Source organism: Staurois parvus, unplaced genomic scaffold (assembly GCF_062004578.1).
Source record: "Staurois parvus isolate SC_StPar_1 unplaced genomic scaffold, SC_StPar_1.0 ptg000029l, whole genome shotgun sequence".
NCBI classification, from domain to species: Eukaryota; Metazoa; Chordata; class Amphibia; order Anura; family Ranidae; genus Staurois; species Staurois parvus.
The window spans coordinates 10,468,352-10,485,597 of record NW_028317825.1 but is presented as its reverse complement, the minus strand read 5'-3'; the positions used below and the strand labels follow the sequence as shown (position 1 = coordinate 10,485,597).

The 17,246-nt window shown below is 43.3% G+C and overlaps 1 protein-coding gene and 1 long non-coding RNA gene across 4 annotated transcripts in view; one reads left to right on the top strand and one right to left on the bottom strand.

Moving 5' to 3' along the window:
- LOC149471118 (apoptosis-inducing factor 3-like) overlaps nt 1-17,246 on the top strand; it is a 202,624-nt gene that overhangs the window by 134,769 nt on the left and 50,609 nt on the right. The window lies entirely within an intron of this gene.
- The window catches only part of LOC149471116 (uncharacterized), a 103,851-nt gene continuing 98,132 nt past the window's right edge, over nt 11,528-17,246 (bottom strand). The window contains exons 2-3 of the long non-coding RNA XR_016307443.1: nt 16,118-16,263; nt 11,528-12,396 (exon numbers count right to left, since the gene is read on the bottom strand). This is a non-coding gene — a long non-coding RNA (uncharacterized LOC149471116). The remainder of the gene's footprint in view (nt 12,397-16,117; nt 16,264-17,246) is intronic.

Genomic DNA, 17,246 nt, shown 5'->3' with positions numbered 1-17,246 from the left:
GAGTATATAAGCACGCTTTACTGCATTTACAGACTGATTTTACTGTTGTGGGTTTAGTAACACGTTAACAAAGGAAACAGACAAAAATTCAGACTTGATCTACTATAAATAAGGAGTAGAACATATTACATTAGGTGATGTTCACAGTAGCCAAATAAATATAGTATAAAATTAGGAGGATATGGAGCAAATTCTGTGTATAAATCTGAATTACATTTGAAATCAGGGATTGAGATCCGTTTTAGATCCTCAATGGAACTCCATTACTATATTTTTAAGTTTAACAAAACTTCTCATTCAGCAATGAATAAGTCTCTCTTCACCTGAAATGCATCTGCTGCTCAGTATATTATGGTTGAACTCCCCTATACTTCTGAAATTGTTTTTTTTTTCTATGTCATGTTTTCGCAACCTAGATGCACCAATGGTCATTTGAAATTTTCAACCCACTGAATGCCCTATGACTGACATTGGTCTGACAAGGTCCACAAGCATGATTGTTCTCTATTCTATTCTCCATATATTGCATGACTGTGAAAAATATTAACACATCCACCTTCATTCTGTGGTTATAGGCATCAGGTTGTCTGCTACAAGAAAAGTAATTTGGACCTCAGAATCTTGAAAATCTTTATGTTCAATAGAGCATATATAATGCAGAATATTTCTGTCCATTTCTCAGGTGGGGACCTTTGTGAGGCCTGGTATTAGGTAGAAGCTGTACATTTAAAAGTGGAACATGTTTCATATCATATACTTTTAAATCATTGTAAACATTACTAAAATTAGGTTATGAATGTTAGCCAATTAGTGCCTAAACTATTTCAAATAATCAGATGTATTACACCGGCAGATCAGTAGCAGAAAATCAAAATGAAAACCAAAACAGCATTGATTTCCAAAAACAAATCATTGTGACCCATAGGTCTTTTGTATTTCGCCTCCATGTACAAACTGTTTGCTGTAGTAACTTCCTTGTATTCAGTTCTAAAACCTTCACGCTTTCCAAAACGTACCTCCACTTCAGACCTTGTAATTAAAAGAAATCTTTATATGGCCTTTCACCTTTATATAATGAGATTTAGAAGGGATATATTGTATGTGTGTAATATGTTAGACATCGGCCCCTAGCGATCTTAGTAGGAAAAGTGATTCCTTTCTCAGCAGAACCTGCTAGATCACAAATTTGCATGTGTGCATATAGCATTGCATCAGAACAGGTGGGAAGGGAAGCTTTGGACTCTGTGGTTAAATATAGCTGTGGAAGTTGGCTGTCTCAGTATATTATTGGCTCTGGTGAGAATCACAGTTCTCCAGTCTGCATCATTTGAACTTGATACATTGTAGTCTCAGAATTCAATGTTTGTATAACCCACTTTCATGCTCATCTTGATATTGAGCAGTAAACCTTTAGGGCCATTTCACAACACTGTGCTGTGGTAATCTGAGTTACAACCCCAGTTCCAAAAAAGTTGGAACACTGTGTAAAATCTACTTTAGAACAGAATACAATGATTTGCAAATCTCATAAATCCATATTTTATTCACAATAGAAAATATTTTATTTTTTTATTATTATACAGGATTTACACAGCGTCGACAGTTTGCTTAGCTCTTTACATTATGGTGGGAGACAGTACACAAGACAGTACAGTAACAATACGATTCAATACACGAGGGGTTCGAGGGCCCTGCTCCTTGGAGCTTACAATCTAGGAGGGAGGGGATAGTGGTACAGGAGGAAATAGCTGTGGGGGATGGAGTCGTAGGAAGAGTGGAGGAGTTCAGTAATTAGCTGAGGGCGGGGTAGGCTTCCCTGAAGAGATGGGTTTTCAGAGTGCGCCTAAAGGTGAGCAGAGTAGGTGATAGTCTGATGGATTGGGGTAGGGAGTTCCAGAGGATGGGGGAATCCCTGGAGAGGAGCATGAGAGGAGGAGACCAGGGAGCTAGAGATTAGGAGGTCTTGTGAGGAGCGGAGAGTACGTTTTGGGTGGTATTTGGAGACGAGATCGGCGATGTAGTTTGGGGCAGTATTATGAACAGCTTTATACGTCAGTGTTAGCGTTTTGAATTTTATCCATTGGGCAATCGGAAGCCAGTGGAGGGATTGGCAGAGGGGGGTGGCAGATACAGAGCGGTTGGTAAGGTGGATGAGTCTGGCCGCAGCATTCAAGATAGACTGAAGCGGGGATAGCCCGCGGTGAGGTAAGCCGATGAGGAGGGAGTTACAGTAGTCAAGGCGTGATATGATAAGGGAGTGAATGAGTTGCTTGGTGGTTTCCGAGGTTAGGACCGGTCGTATTTTGGAGATGTTGTGGAGGTGAAGTCTACATGAGTTTGTCAGCGAATGGACCTGGGGCTGGAAAGACAGATTGGAGTCTAGGATGACACCTAGTACTCTGGCTTGAGGGGTGGGACTGATGGTAGTGTTGTTGGTCTTGATGGAGAAGTCGGGCGGGGGGGGGGTGCGGGCTGAGGGGAAAACTAGGAGCTCAGTTTTGGAAAGATTTAGTTTGAGGAAGTGGAGTGACATCCAATCCGATATGTCGCTCAGTAGGCTTGTGATACGGGCGGAGACTGAAGGGGTGAGGTGAGGGGTAGAGATATAGATTTGCGTGTCGTCGGCATAGAGATGGTAGTTGAAGCCGTGGGAATGTATCAGTTGGCCAAGGGAGGGGGTATAGATGGAGAAGAGAAGGGGCCCGAGGACAGAACCTTGAGGGACCCCAACAGAGAGGGGGAGTGAAGAGGAGGTGGCAGCGTTATAGGTAACACTGAAGGAGCGCTGTGATAGATAGGAAGAGAGCCAGGAGAGAGCGGAGTCTCTGAGGCCAAGAGAGTGTAGTTTTTTGAGGAGGAGGGGGTGGTCAACCGTGTCGAAAGTCGCAGAGAGGTCGAGGAGTAGGAATAGTGGCTATTAGTTTTGGCGGTAAGCAGATCGTTGGTGAGTTTGAGTAGGGCAGTTTCGGTGGAGTGTAGGGGGCGGAAACTAGACTGTAGGGGATCAAGGAGGTTGTTGTCGGTGAGGTGGGAACTCTCTGGGAGTTTGGTTGTAAATTGCAGCAGGGAGATGGGTCTTAGGTTGTTCAAGTCGGTGGGATCCAGGGTGGGTTTTTTAAGTATGGGAGTGATGTGCGCGTGATTTAGAGGGGAGGAGAAGGTGCTAGTAGAGAGGGAGAGATTAAAGATGTGAGTGAGGGAGCGTAGGATGGAAGAAGAGGGTGATCGTAGGAGTTGTGAGGGGACAAGGTCAAGGGGGCAGGTGGTGAGGCGGGCTTCTGAGAAGACCTTAGTGACCTCTTCAGTAGTAGCGAGGTCGAAGGAGTGGAGTGTTGAGGGGGTTTTAGTGTGAGGAATTTTAGGTGGGGTGGAAGTCTGAGCAGTGGCGATGTCCCTATGAATTGCGTCGATCTTGTTTTTGAAGTGGTTAGCAATCTTGTGGGCAGTGACTGAGGTACTGGGTGGAGGTGGGCGGAGATAGTAGAGAGTTAAAAGTAGAGAAGAGCTGGCGAGGATTGGAGGAGAAGGTATTAATGAGGGTAACAAAGTAGGCTTGCTTGGCAGCGTGAAGGGAGGAAGTGTACGTTAGGAAGGCAGAAATATATCGGGTGAACGCTTGTTGGGATTTGGTTTTTCACCGTAGTCGCTCCAGCACACTACTGCGTCGTTTGAGATTTGTGGTGTGGTCAGTCTGCCAGAGTTGTAGCGGTCAGGGTCTAATGCTACGTGTTGTTCGGGGTGCTAGCGAGTCTAGAGTGGCTGACAGCGAGTTGTTATAAACAGTAGTGGCCAGGTCAGTGCAGGACAGGGTAAGGATACTGTCGTAAAGTTGGTCAGCTGCAGAGTGGTAAGGGGCAGGGTTCAAGTTGCGGAGGTTTCTGCTGGTGATAGTTTGAAGCTTGGAGGGATAGGTGTTTGAGGACGAGGAGACGGAGAAGGTAATGAGGTTGTGATCAGAGAGAGGAAAGGGGGTGTTTGTGAGGTTCTTGGGAGTGCAGAGATGAGAGAAGACAAGGTCTAGGGTGTTCCTGTCAGAGTGGGTGGTGGACTGTATACACTGTGCGAGTGCAAAAGAAGAGGTTAAGTGGAGGAGTTGGGATGTAGCCGGGTTATCGATGTTGATAGGGATGTTGAAGTCTCCAAGGATGATGCTGGGTAGCTCGGAGGAGAGAAAGAAGGGAAGCCAGGACGGAGAAGTCGTTGAGAAAGCGGGACATGGGTCCAGGAGGCCAATAGATTACTGCAATTCTCAGAAAGATTGGAGAGAATAGCCAGATGCAGTGGGTCTCGAAAAAAGTGAAGGATAGAGAAGGAGGGTTTGGGAGGACTTGGAAGGTGCTCTGAGGTGACAGGAGCATACCAACCCCACCACCTTTCCGACCACTGGGTCCGGGTGAGTGGGTCCAGATGAGACCTCCATAGGAGAGTGCTGCAGGGGAGGCAGAGTCAGTAGCTTGGATCCAGGTTTCGGTGATCGCTAGGAGGTTAAGGGAGCGGGAGACAGAGGTCATGGATGGCGGTGAGTTTGTTGCAAACCGATCGGGCGTTCCAGAGTGCACATGAAAACGGGAGGGTGGTTTTGGGGAGCAAAGGGACAGGTATTAGATTGAGGGGGTTGCAGCAGGTCATGGAAGAAAGAGGATGCCTTGTGTGTGGACGAGGTAGTGGAGGGCCAGAGTTCGGGGAGATGTCCCCAGAGGTTAGGAGAAGAAGAAGGATGAGAAAGGTGGCATGGGAGCGGGATGTGCATGAGCACGTATGTCTACCGGTGATGGCGTTCGGGTCAGTGGGAGAGTGGAGTATCAGGAGGAGGTGATGAGAGCCGTAGTAGGGAGATGGAAGCAGTGAAGGTGAGATGTACAGTTGTTTGGGTGGAGCAGAGAGATATAGAAAAGAGATTTTGGGAACGGAGGAGAGGAGGAGGAGTAGAGGAGGCATTTTAGGAAGGTATACGGAGTGGCGGTCAGGTATGGTGGAATGTTTCTCAGGGTGCTTGATTGCAGATAGTCCAGCGTGCAGTAGAGTATCTCGTTGTTGTATCTTCCTGCAGCTAGAGTTCTCATGCTTAGGTTCAGGATTAAAATATTTTAAATGTTTACCACTTCAATACCTGACACTTTCACCCCCTTCCTGCCCAGGGCAATTTTCAGATTTTAGAGCTGTTACACTTTGAATGACCATTACTCAGTCATGCAACACTGTAACCGAATTACATTTTTAACATTTTTTGAAACAGAGCTTTCTTTTCGTGGCATTTAATCACCACTTTTTTTTTATTTTTTGCTAAATAAACAAAAAAAGAATGAAAATTATAAAATTTTGCAAATGTTTAAATTGTTTTCTTTACTGATGACCACTGATGAGGCTGCACTGATAATCTGCATCGATACGACTGCACTGATAATCAGGACACTGATGGGACTGCACTGATGATCAGGGCAATGTGTATCAGTGTAAAATATTGTGCTCCTCAAAGATCCCGTTCGCCTTCCCTCATGCACAGTTGCTGTGTGAGGAAAGGAGAGCCAATAACTGGCAAAGGTATTAAGTCTGTTTACACTGTGACAGCTGTGATTGGACACAGCTCAGCACATGGTAAAGGGCCACTGTGATTGGCCCTTTACCCTGATCTGTGATTTGCTGTGTCTAAGACACACAGCAGTCAGAGAGCTCCTGATGCACACCCCAGGGGACGAGCAGGACACACGCACATGGGAGAGCATCCTGGGGTGCCCTCCCAGAACTGTAGCTTTGTATTGTGGGAAGTGGTTAAACAGAAAATGCACCATTTTAGGCAAAAAAAAAAAATAATAATTTTGAAATTGATGGCAACAACAGGTCTCAAAAAAGTTGGGACAAGTCAATAAAAAGCTGAAAAAGTGGTACTAACAAGGAAGAACTGGAAGAAAATTTTGCAGCTAAGTAGGTTAATTGGCAACTATTACATGAGGTATAAAAAGGAAAAAAAAAAAGAATGGAGAAACGAAAAGCTAGTTCATAGTTTACATAAACCATCTCAATACAGGGCACTTTTACCCCCTTCCTACCAAGACCAATTTTCAGCTTTCAGATCTCTCACACTTTGAATGATAATTACGCAGTAATGCAACACTGTACACAAATGAATATTTTGTCCTTTTTTTTTTTTTTTACACAAATAGAGCTTTCATTTGGTGGTATTAAATTAGCACTGGGTTTTTTATTTTTGTGCTCTAAAAAGACAGAAAAAAAATGTTTTTCTTCATTTCTGTTATAAAATTTAGCAAATAAGTAATTTTACTTCATAAATTTGGGCCAAAATGTATACTGCTACATTGCTTTGGTAAAAATGATCCCAATCGGTGTGTATTTTTTGGTCTGTGTGAAAGGTATAGAGTCTACAAGCTATGGTACCAATCATTGAAAATTGATCATACTTGATGTACTGATGGCCTATCTCATTTCTTGAGCCACTAACAAGCCAGGGCAGTACAAATACCCCCCAAATTACCCCTTTTTGGAAAGTAGACATTCCAAGGTATTTATAAGATGCATGGTGAGTTTTTTGAACCTGTAATTTTTTTCCCACAATTATTTGGAAAATTAAGAAAGTAAATTAAAATGTGTTTTTTTTCACACAATTGCTATATTAACAGGTTATTCCTATCACATGGCATATGCATACTTGCAGCTTCACCCCAAAACACATTCTGCTGCTCCTCCTGAGTATGGGGATACCACATGTGTAAGACTTTTCCACAGCCTGGCCATATACAGAGGCCCAGCATCCAAGTAGGACCTACAGGCGTCCTAGAGGCATAAATTACACATCTCATTTTCTGACTACCTATCACACTTAAGGCCCTGGAGCACCAAGAAAATGGAATTACCCACAAAATGACCCCATTTTGGAAAGCAAACACCCCAATGTATATTCTACAAGGCATAATAAGTCTTTTGAACATATTATTTTTTTCCACACGTTTTCAGAACATTTGGAAAGTGTATATTTTTTACACAAAGTTGTCCATTTATAAGATATTTCTAAAACATAGCATGCACATAACAAGAATTACACCCCAAAATGCATTCTGCTACTCCTGAGTATGGTGATACTACATGTGTAAGACTTTTCCACAGCCTGGCCACATCCAGAGGCCCAACACCCAAGTAGCATCTTCAGGCTTCTGACACATAGCATGTACATACCAAGAATTACACCCCAAAAATACATTCTGCTGAGCAAAGGAAACAAAAAAATTACCTGTGGTTTTAGTAGTGCAGTTGTCCACAGAGGAGAGCATTGGCCCAGGACGCAAGCAGGGACGTGGTTAGCGACAGCGAAAGAAATCGCCCAGGCAGCAGGAAGGAATACTGTCCATAATCATTACAGGCAGCAGGCAGAGATATTGCCAGCACAGCCAAAGCATTTGTCTAGGAGGCAGGAAGACATGTGGTCAGCAATAGCCAAATGAGTTGTCCAGGCAGAGACATGGTCAGCACAGCCAAAATATCAGTCCTGGTAGTAGGCAGGAACATGGTCCATAGTACAGGTAGCAGGCAGAGGTGTGGTCAGTTCATGCGGCAGGCAGAGGCATGATGGCAGGAAGTCGGCAGCAGGCAAATTTCAGGCTTAGGGCCCTTGTCAAGTAAGTCCTGGGCACAGGGGTAGAGGCTTTGTCTCACCCAATCTCTTCGAAGCCTCCGGACTTATGAACCATTTTCCGGGAATTACAAAACCCGGAGAAAACCAAAAACGTTGTTTTCTCCACTCGGAAAATCTATTCTGGAGCCCCTCACATACATGAGACTCCTGTGTTGTCTTGAATCCAACTAATAGAGAGGCAGGGCATAAGATCAGTTCAGGAGGCAGGCAAGAAGCATGGACAAGGTCAATTCATGTGGAAGGAATCATCAATAAACAGTCCAAGGTCAGTTCAGGCAGCAAGCAAAGGCATTGTTGATAAACAGTCCAGGTCATACAGGGAAATAGCAGATAGTGGACACTGGAAAAATATCTTGACTAATAGTGTAGTGATGTGTTATAGATCTCCAATACAGAGTCCTGGCTGGGAAGGACATTGGGGACAGTAGTATTGAGTGTCATGGTGAATTTGGTTACTGGAACATACACAAAATTTTTTGGGGGGTTTGCGGGCCTGATTGGGTAAGAGGAAAGATATCGGGGATATGCCTCTCATGGAGTCTGGTCAATGAATTAGAGCGAATTTGTTCAAGGGCATGGTCATGCGGATAGAGAAGGGCTGTAACAATATTCTCTTGATACTTCGGGTAGGTTAGGGATCTTTGTGTGCACTTAGCCCTGTACAATTTGTATGTCATCTTTTTCTAACTGAAACAAGTAGATGGCAACCATTTTATACCAATAGATTGATCTCCTGGTGGCTAAGTATGGATGTAACATCTGGTCATTCATATCCACCCCCCCATGAACTGGTTATAGTTGTATATGCATCTTGGTTTCTGAATGGGACCTTGTCTTGTTTGAAGTTCCACCGAGGTGTCATCATGAATTGAGGAAAGGATATAGACATCTCTTTTATATTTCCACTTTAGGGCAAGGATCTCTTCATTCCACACACTGACTGTTTCACCCCATTTTAATTTTGTAGTGACTAGTCGTTGTAGGAAGCCCTTGTGGTTGGCCCATGCTGGCCCACAGGCCACAGTTTTCTTCAAATAGAGATGGCGGAATAATGGGAGACTTGTGTAGTAATTATCTACATACAAATGGTAACCCTTCTCGAACAGCGGTTCTATAAGCTGCCAATCAATTTTGCCACTTGTCCCCAAAGAGGTAGGGCATCCAGGGGGGTCTAATTGGCTGTCCTATCCCTTATAAATCTTGAAGTTGTAGGTATATCCCATGACCCTGTCACATGCCTTGTAGAATTTTACTCCATATTTGGCCCATTTACTGGGGGTGTACTGTTTCATGCCAAGCATTCCAGTAAAGTGGACTAGAGATTCATCCACAGAAATATTTTTGCGGGGGGGGGGGGGGGGGGCTACACATTTCCTTGCAGGTACAGCAAAAAAAGTTTAATAGTGGCCGAATTTTGAATAGCTTATCATAATCAGGATGATTTCGAGGAGGGCACTAGGTATTATTATTCATATGCAAAAACATCATTATCTCATAGCATGTTCTTGGCATACAAGATGAATAGACTGGCATGTGGTGTATAGGTTGGGTAGACCAGTAGGCATGGACTTCATTTTTTTTTTTTTTTTTGTCAGTCCCATGTTCAGAGTAAGCCCAAGAAAACTTTTAAATTCCTCCATGGTGAGGTGTTTCCACACAAATGGGCGGGCAAATGACGAATAGGGAATGCTGGCTATATATTGGCTGGCATACAGGTTACACTGCTCCATAATATAATTTAGCAGATCATTAGTAAAAAATAAATAAAAAAAACAAATCGGGGTATAATTTTCTGCTTGCATCTGAGGGCCTGGCTGTGCTGTAAAATGGGGAATTGTAGGTTCTGCCAAATTAGCAGGCAGCCACTTGGGACATAAAATACATCTGGGAGGCTAGTAGGGACCTTACCTTGTTGTGGACGGGAAACCCCGCTACTAGTGCCTGGCCTATCATCTGGGAATGCGGCCCTGCTTGTACTTGCCGTGGCACCAGGATTTGTAGCGCTACTAGTGGATGCCTGCCTATCTTCTGGGAGTGCTGCAATGCTTGTACTCACCACTGCGCTACTGGTGGATGCCTGCTCCTCCTCCTGAACCTCTTTGTTTGGACTCTCTCCTCCTCAGAATCCATTGCTGACCCACTGCTTTCAACTGGCTCATACTCAGAATCTGAGTCTGACAGAGAGTTCCCCGCTACTCTCATCCGCCATACTCAGCATCTGGAAAGCCTCCTCACTGGTGTATAATTGTTTAGACATTTTGATGTTCACTGGTACAGATGTTTATTACTGGTACAGATGTGGATTTGACACTGATGATCTGTGACAGATATTGATCACTGGTACTGATGTGGATTTGAGACTGGTACTCTGTGACCGATATTGATTACTGGTACAGATGTGGATTTGACACTGGTACACTGTGACAGATATTGATCACTGGTACAGGTGTGCATTTTACTCTGGTACACTGTGACAGATATTGATCACTGGTACAGGTGTGCATTTTACTCTGGTACACTGTGACAGATGTTATTCACTGGTACTGATGTGGATTTTACACTTGTACTGTGTGAAAGATATTGAGCACTGGTAAACTGTGATTGGATTTGACACTGGTAGGCTGTGACAGATGTTGATCACTGGTACAGAAGTGGATGAGCACTGGTACACTGTGACAGATGTGAATTTGACACTGGTAGGCCGTGACAGATGTTGATCATGTTTACAGAAATGGATGACCACTGGTACACTGTGACAGATGGGGATCACTGTTGCAGATGTGAATTTTACACTGGTACACCACGACAGATGTGGATCACTGGTACAGATGTGGATCATTGGTACACCATGACAGATGTGGATCACTGGCACAGTTGTGGAATTTTACACTAGTACACTGTGATAGATGTAGATCACTAGTACAGATGTGGATCACAGGTACACCGTGACAATGTGGATCACTGGTACAGATGGGGAATTTTACACTGGTACGCCATGACAGATGTGGATCACTGGTACAGATGTGGATTTTACATTGGTATGCCATAACAGATGTGGATCACTGGTATACCAAGAGAGGTGTGGATCTGGTACAGATGTGGATGACTACTGGTACTGTGTGACAGATGTGGATCACTGGTACTGTGACAGATGTAGGGGGACACTATGGGGTGATGTGTGTGTGTGTGTGTGTAACTCACAGATCGGCTCTGCTTCTCCTCACTAGCGGGCTCTGTGTGAGGTGAGGCAGAGCCGATCAACTGAATGGCAGCTATGTTGAAGTCACATGACGGCTCTAATTGGACACAGCCATCATGTGATCAGAAGGGCCAATCAGAGAGCCCATCTGCCGAGTGGCGTTGTGCTGTGTCCAGGGGACACAGGCATACTGAGAGCGTGCAGCTGCGCTGCCACATTCTGAGGAATGTTCAGGAACGTCCACTCAAAACGGTGAAGCTCCCACCTGGCCATTTATGTGCAGTGGGAAGCAGTTAAAATACCAAATAACTCAATTTATAAAAAAAAAAAACCCTGACAAGGGAAAAATACATAAATACTGCCATAATGGACAGAGTTGTGACACCTGCCCACTGTGGTAATCATCAAAAAATATTCTTATTGTACAAAATACTGTGTAACTAGGGCATTGTTTCTGGATCCAACATCAACACGTTTTGCAGCAGATAAGGCAGTTATTTTGTATTATATATCATAATAAAAATACAAATCAATATACCTGCAACTTTTTCATTATTACAACAGTATAAAAAGACCATCTTGGAGAGTCAGTGTCTCAGAAGTAAAGATAGACAAAGGTTCACCAATCTGTGAAAAGCTGCATCTAAAAATTGTTGAACAATTTCAGAATAATGTTCCTCAACGTTTAATTGCAAAGATTTTAAATATAGCATCATCTATAGTACATAATATAATCAATAGATTCTGAGAATGTGGCAAAATCTCTGTGTGCAAGGTACAAGGCCAAAATGCAATATTGGATGCCTGTGATCTTTGGGCCCTCAAACGGCACTGCATTAAAAACAGGCATGATTCTGTGATGGACAGCTTGCACATCTGGAAGGGCACCATCAATACTGAAAGATATATCCAGGTTTTAGAGCAGCATATGCTCTCATCCAGATGATGTCTTTTTCATGGAAGGCCTTGGATAAACTGCATTTGACAACAGAATGGCTTTGTAGTAGAAGAAAAGAAAGAGTAAGCAGCTTTCTGGATCCGTTTACATAGACAAGAGCGAAAAGGGGCAAGACGTCCGAATAGCTACCTGGCCTTAGTAATAGGGGATATACTATAGTAACATTGGTTAAAAGTCACAAGAGGCATGCAGGGAGTGGAGTTGGCAGTGAAATGTGTCTCCTGAAAAAATATAATATCTGGGGACAGGTGGCGCAATTCCTGCTAAAGGAGGTCCCTCTTCTGTGGGTAGCAAAACCCCCTAATATTATAGAACAAAAATGTTCAATTTGTTAGCCATGATAAAGCATAAAAAGGGACCTAAAATATGCTGTGTACAGCATACCACCCCGCCATATGAGAAAGGCATGTACAAGTAGTGTCAAACAGATTATTTCTAACCCCTAAGGAGGCTGTGAGGAGGAGTGACGTCTGGATGGCATAGTCCAAGGAGTGCAGGGAGGCTGGAGACTGCTGCTGTGTAGTGTTTTTGCCCAGGGTCCACCGGAGTTTAGAGCCCAGACTTCTTCACACTATGCCGCTCAGGGCATGCCCCCTGGAAAAATAATTATTTTAAAGTGTAAACAGATCTGTAAACCATTCTTTAAAGCGTGGATTGTCTTGATTGGGTCAAGCTTACCCTCATATCGTTAGGCTTCATGTACATTGGAAGCTCCTAAACTTGAGTTTAGGAGCTTTTGGTGTTTTTTTGGCAAAGCTCCTAAATTCAATTCCATAAATGCCTGTGTCCATGTACATCTAGGCTTTAGCAGGGTTTAGGAGCTGCTGCGTTTATGTGAGGTTAAACCTTCCTCTTCTCAACATGGAAGAATCGCATTCAGGATTGGAATGTTTTGACCACCGGCTGCGGGAAAATGCTAAATGTGTTTACACGCATTTTTGTACTGTTTTGTGTTTTCCTGCAGCAGCGGTCGGGGTAGACTAGTGTACATGTATCCTAAATCTTCCAGACTAGAGATCACCCTTAGGGAGGCCATAGATTATGCAATTTTCTTTCCTTCCATGTGTGGAAGGAAAGAAAATTGCTCATGTTGCCCATTAACACAGTCAGTGTTGATGGGTGAATCCCTCCCACAGCGCTATTGTGTTCTGCTAGTGGGGAGCCTGACAAGTGGAAAAACCTGACAGAGTGGGAAAGAGAAATGGTTGTTTGATATGTGTACGCCCAGTCTATTATCAACAGACTATCAGATCTTTTTCCATTCAGATACATAGGAAAATGATTTCCAGGAAAAGCCTGATAGGTCCGAACTTAAGGTAGCAAAGGTCACAAAGCAGGCTGTCCCTTGCTCCACTTCCACTTCTGTTTAAAGTGATATTAAAGGCAATTAAAAAAAAAGTTATACTTACCTGCTCTGTGCAGTGGTTTTGTACCGAGTAGCCCCGATCATCTTTTTCTCAGGTTCCCTGCCGGCACTTCTGACCCCTCCCTCCTGCAAAGTGCCTCCAGAGCAAGCAGCTTGCTGTAGGGGTACCCAAGCAGGCTTGTTCCTGAGCCACTGCTCTGCATGCCAATTCACACTCAGCCCCCTCTCTCTCCTCAGTGGCTCACTGGCTGTGATTGACAGCAGTGGGGGCCAATGGCTGCAGCTGCTGTCTCAGCCAATGAGGAGGTCCCCATTGCCACCAGGAGGCTGTGAGGAGGTGCTGTGTCTAGATGGCATAGTCCAGGGAGCGCAGGGAGGCTGGAGACTACTACTGTATAGGGTCCACCGGAGTTTAGAGCCCAGACGTCTTCACACCATGCCGCAAAGGCCACAGATCTGTAAACCAGTCCTTGGAGAGCTGAGGCTCTAATGCACACCGCTGGATCGTGATGGGGCTCAGGTAAGTAGGGGGAATGCTGCATGCAGAAGGTTTTCTACTTTCACACATAGAATGCATGAAGGTAAAAAACCTTGAGCTTTTAAAACCACTTCAACCACTTAAAGACCAGCATGGTAAACCCCCTTCCTGTCCAGACCATTTTTCAGTTTTCAGCACTGTGACTGACATTTAACTGGTCATGCTACACTGTGCAAATGAATTTTATATATATTTTATTAGACAGAGCTTTCTTTTGGTAGGATTTATTCACCATTTGGGGGGTTTTATTTTTTACTGTATAAAAGAAAACAACTGTTGTCCCCGTTTCAGCTGATAAACTTTGCAAACAATCATTCTTCATAAAATTACACCAAAATGCATTATGCTACGTTTCTTTGGTTAATTGGTATAATATTTGAAATTTATCAACCCAGATGTGCTAATTGACTGCCTCATTTTTTGAGCTATATTACTGCTAGAATAGTACAAACGTCCACAGAAAGGCCCAATTTTGGAAAGTAAACACTCCCAGGTGTTTGATACAAAGCGCTGTGAGATTTTCAGAGTGATATTTTTCGTCGTTTTTAATAAAATTGTAACAAAAAAAATTACATTTTGATTTTATTTCACAAAGTTGTAATTTTACGTTATTTCTCAATAATGATATAGGCATACGTACAAATACACCCCAAAACGTATTCTTCTACTCGACTCAAATTTGGGGATGCTACATTTGAGACTTTCACTGCCTAGATCAGGGGTGGGCAAACTTTTTGACTTGAGGGCCGCAATGGGTTCATATATTGGACCCGGGGGCCGGACCAAGAGTAGATGAATGATGTGTATGTGTCATCCATAGTAAGTATAGTAATATTCCCCCATAGTAAGCATAGTAATTAATCCCCCATATAGTAATTCATCCCCCATATAGTAATTCATTCCCCATATAGTAATTCATCCCCCATAGTAATTCATCCCCCATAGTAATTCATCCCCCATATAGTAATTCATCCCCCATATAGTAATTCATCCCCCATAGTAATTCATCCCCCATAGTAATTCATCCCCCATAGTAATTCTTCTTTCATATAGTAATTCATCCCCCATATAGTAATTCATCCCCCACAGTAATTCATCCCCCACAGTAATTCATCCCCCATACAGTAATTCATCCCCCATACAGTAATTCACCCCCCATAGTAATTCATCCCCCATAGTAATTCACCCCCCATATAGTAATTAATCCCCCATACAGTAATTCATCCCCCATACAGTAATTCATCCCCCATACAGTAATTCATCCCCCATATAGTAATTCATCCCCCATATAGTAATTCATCCCCCATACAGTAATTCATCCCCCATAGTAATTCATTCCCCATATTAATTCATCCCCCATATTAAGTCCCCAAGTCCCCCCTGTGTCAATTCACTTACCTTTGCTCCTCTTGCTGTGTTCCCGCGCCGTTCCGGTATAGCATGAAAATCTGTCTCCTATGAGGATCTGTCCCCCTCGACGTATCTGCGCATGTGCCAGTTTCAGGCATTAGCAGCCGATCGGCGATCTCCGGCACATGCGCAGATACGTCGAGGGGGACAGATCCTCATAGGAGACAGATTTTCATGCTACACCGGTCTTCAGGGCGGACTGTGTGAGGAGCCTAGCGGGAGCCTAGCTCCGCGGGCCGGATTAAAAGGTCCGCCGGGCCATATACGGCCCGCGGGCCATAGTTTGCCCATTGCTGGCCTAGATGCATAGAGCCCAAAATCCTTCAGGCTTTTAATCCTTCAAGCTTTCAAAGGGTATAAATAATGCTTCTAATTTTCCAACTAGTTATCACGTTTCTTGAAGCCCTGAAGTGCCAGGACAGGAGAAACCCCTAAAAAATGGGCAAATTTTGCAAACTAGACAATCCACCATATTTGACTGTAGTCATGGTGAGTATTTCCAACAGCACAATTTGACACGTTTTTGGAAATTAAGGAAGATAAAAATTTACTTTAACACACGGCTGTCAATGAATAAGATATTTCTCACACACAGCATGGGCATACTTAGAATTACACCTCAAAACATTCTGCTACTCCTGATTATAAGGACACCATATAATGTGGGGCTTTTTTGCGGCCTAGTTGCATACAGGGGTACAAAATTCAAAGCGCACTTTGAAGCTTGAAGGTGCATAAATTAGGCATCAAGCTCCTGACTACCTAGCACAGGTTTTGAGGCTCTGGAGGATTTCCAGAACAGTAGAAACATCTACAAAATGACCACCCAGTTTCCATTGTATTTTATAGGAGGTATAGTGAGTCTTTGAAGATTGAAAACAATAATTTTTTTTACATAGGGTTTGCAGTATGCAGAGTATACAGGGAAAAAATAATTCTGTTACAGTCATGCTGAAAAAGTAAAGCGAATGTAAAAGAAAAGTATACTTTTGTACACTTACCTTTCCAATGGCCCGTGTCTTAAAATTCCAATACTATGCAGCCCATTGACTGTTGCAAGTATTCAGGTGAGTCCAATATTTGATCCCCCTCTGTATGTTCTGGTTCCTCCTGCCGGAAGTGTGTGTTTGTGTGTATATATACAGGTCTACAATAAAAAAAAGACATATTTCCATGCAAAAAAAATGTACCGCTTTGAGTAGAAAAATACTGACATAATCAGACCGCTAGGGAGGCTACGGGAGAGTTAAGAAGTTTGGAGAAAAGGTTTCATGTTGACAAGGGACAGATATTGCTGTCACTCAGACATGCGCACACTCTCTCCTCCCCCTTCCCCTCACCTCTTGCTACAGCAGCCATCGCTGGTTCTCCCTGCCCTGCTCTTTTCTTTTTATGGTAACCCTGCCGCTGTCTGTAAAGGAAGGACACAACACAGCCTGTGTAAATGTGAGCTGAGGGGGTGGAGTTCTGGGTAGTCTGGGGGTGGTGCCTGTGCACAAATAGCCAATCCCAATTTCAAGTAACTTGGGCAGGTAAGCACTGCCCCTGGTGCACATAGTATTCTAGACCATGGCTTAGTGGCAAGTTTGGCCCTTGTTATGTCACCTATTACTATTTTTCTTTTCCTTGTAGACTTGGTAGGTTTGTCCTCTATTTATATCAAATATTTACATAACTCGACACCAGTTTGACAAAAATGCTATTAAAAGCGTATTCATTCACCACTACCATCCTCTTTAAAAAAAAAAAATGCTTACTTTGAACTTTATAATTGAAATTTAGGCAGCTTGCTAACGATATTGTTGTGTTCTCCTTATTTGCACAAAATACTTTTTTTTTTTTTGTGTGGCAACAAAGTGTGTGCAGCTAAAATGTTTTTATTATATAATGAAAACTAGGTCATTTTCTGCACAGATTAATTCTTCTAGTGCTGTTTGAAATTTTAGACTTGTATGTAACTTTTCCAGGCCCTACGGCACTTCTCTCTAAAATACTATATCCTGATTTTAGACCCTACTGTACAGCAGTGTAAGAAACTCTTAGCACTATATTGTGATTGCAGACCCTGTTTTACAGTAGTTCTGGAAATACGGATAGTACTAAAATATATCTGGGTCCCATGCCGTACTG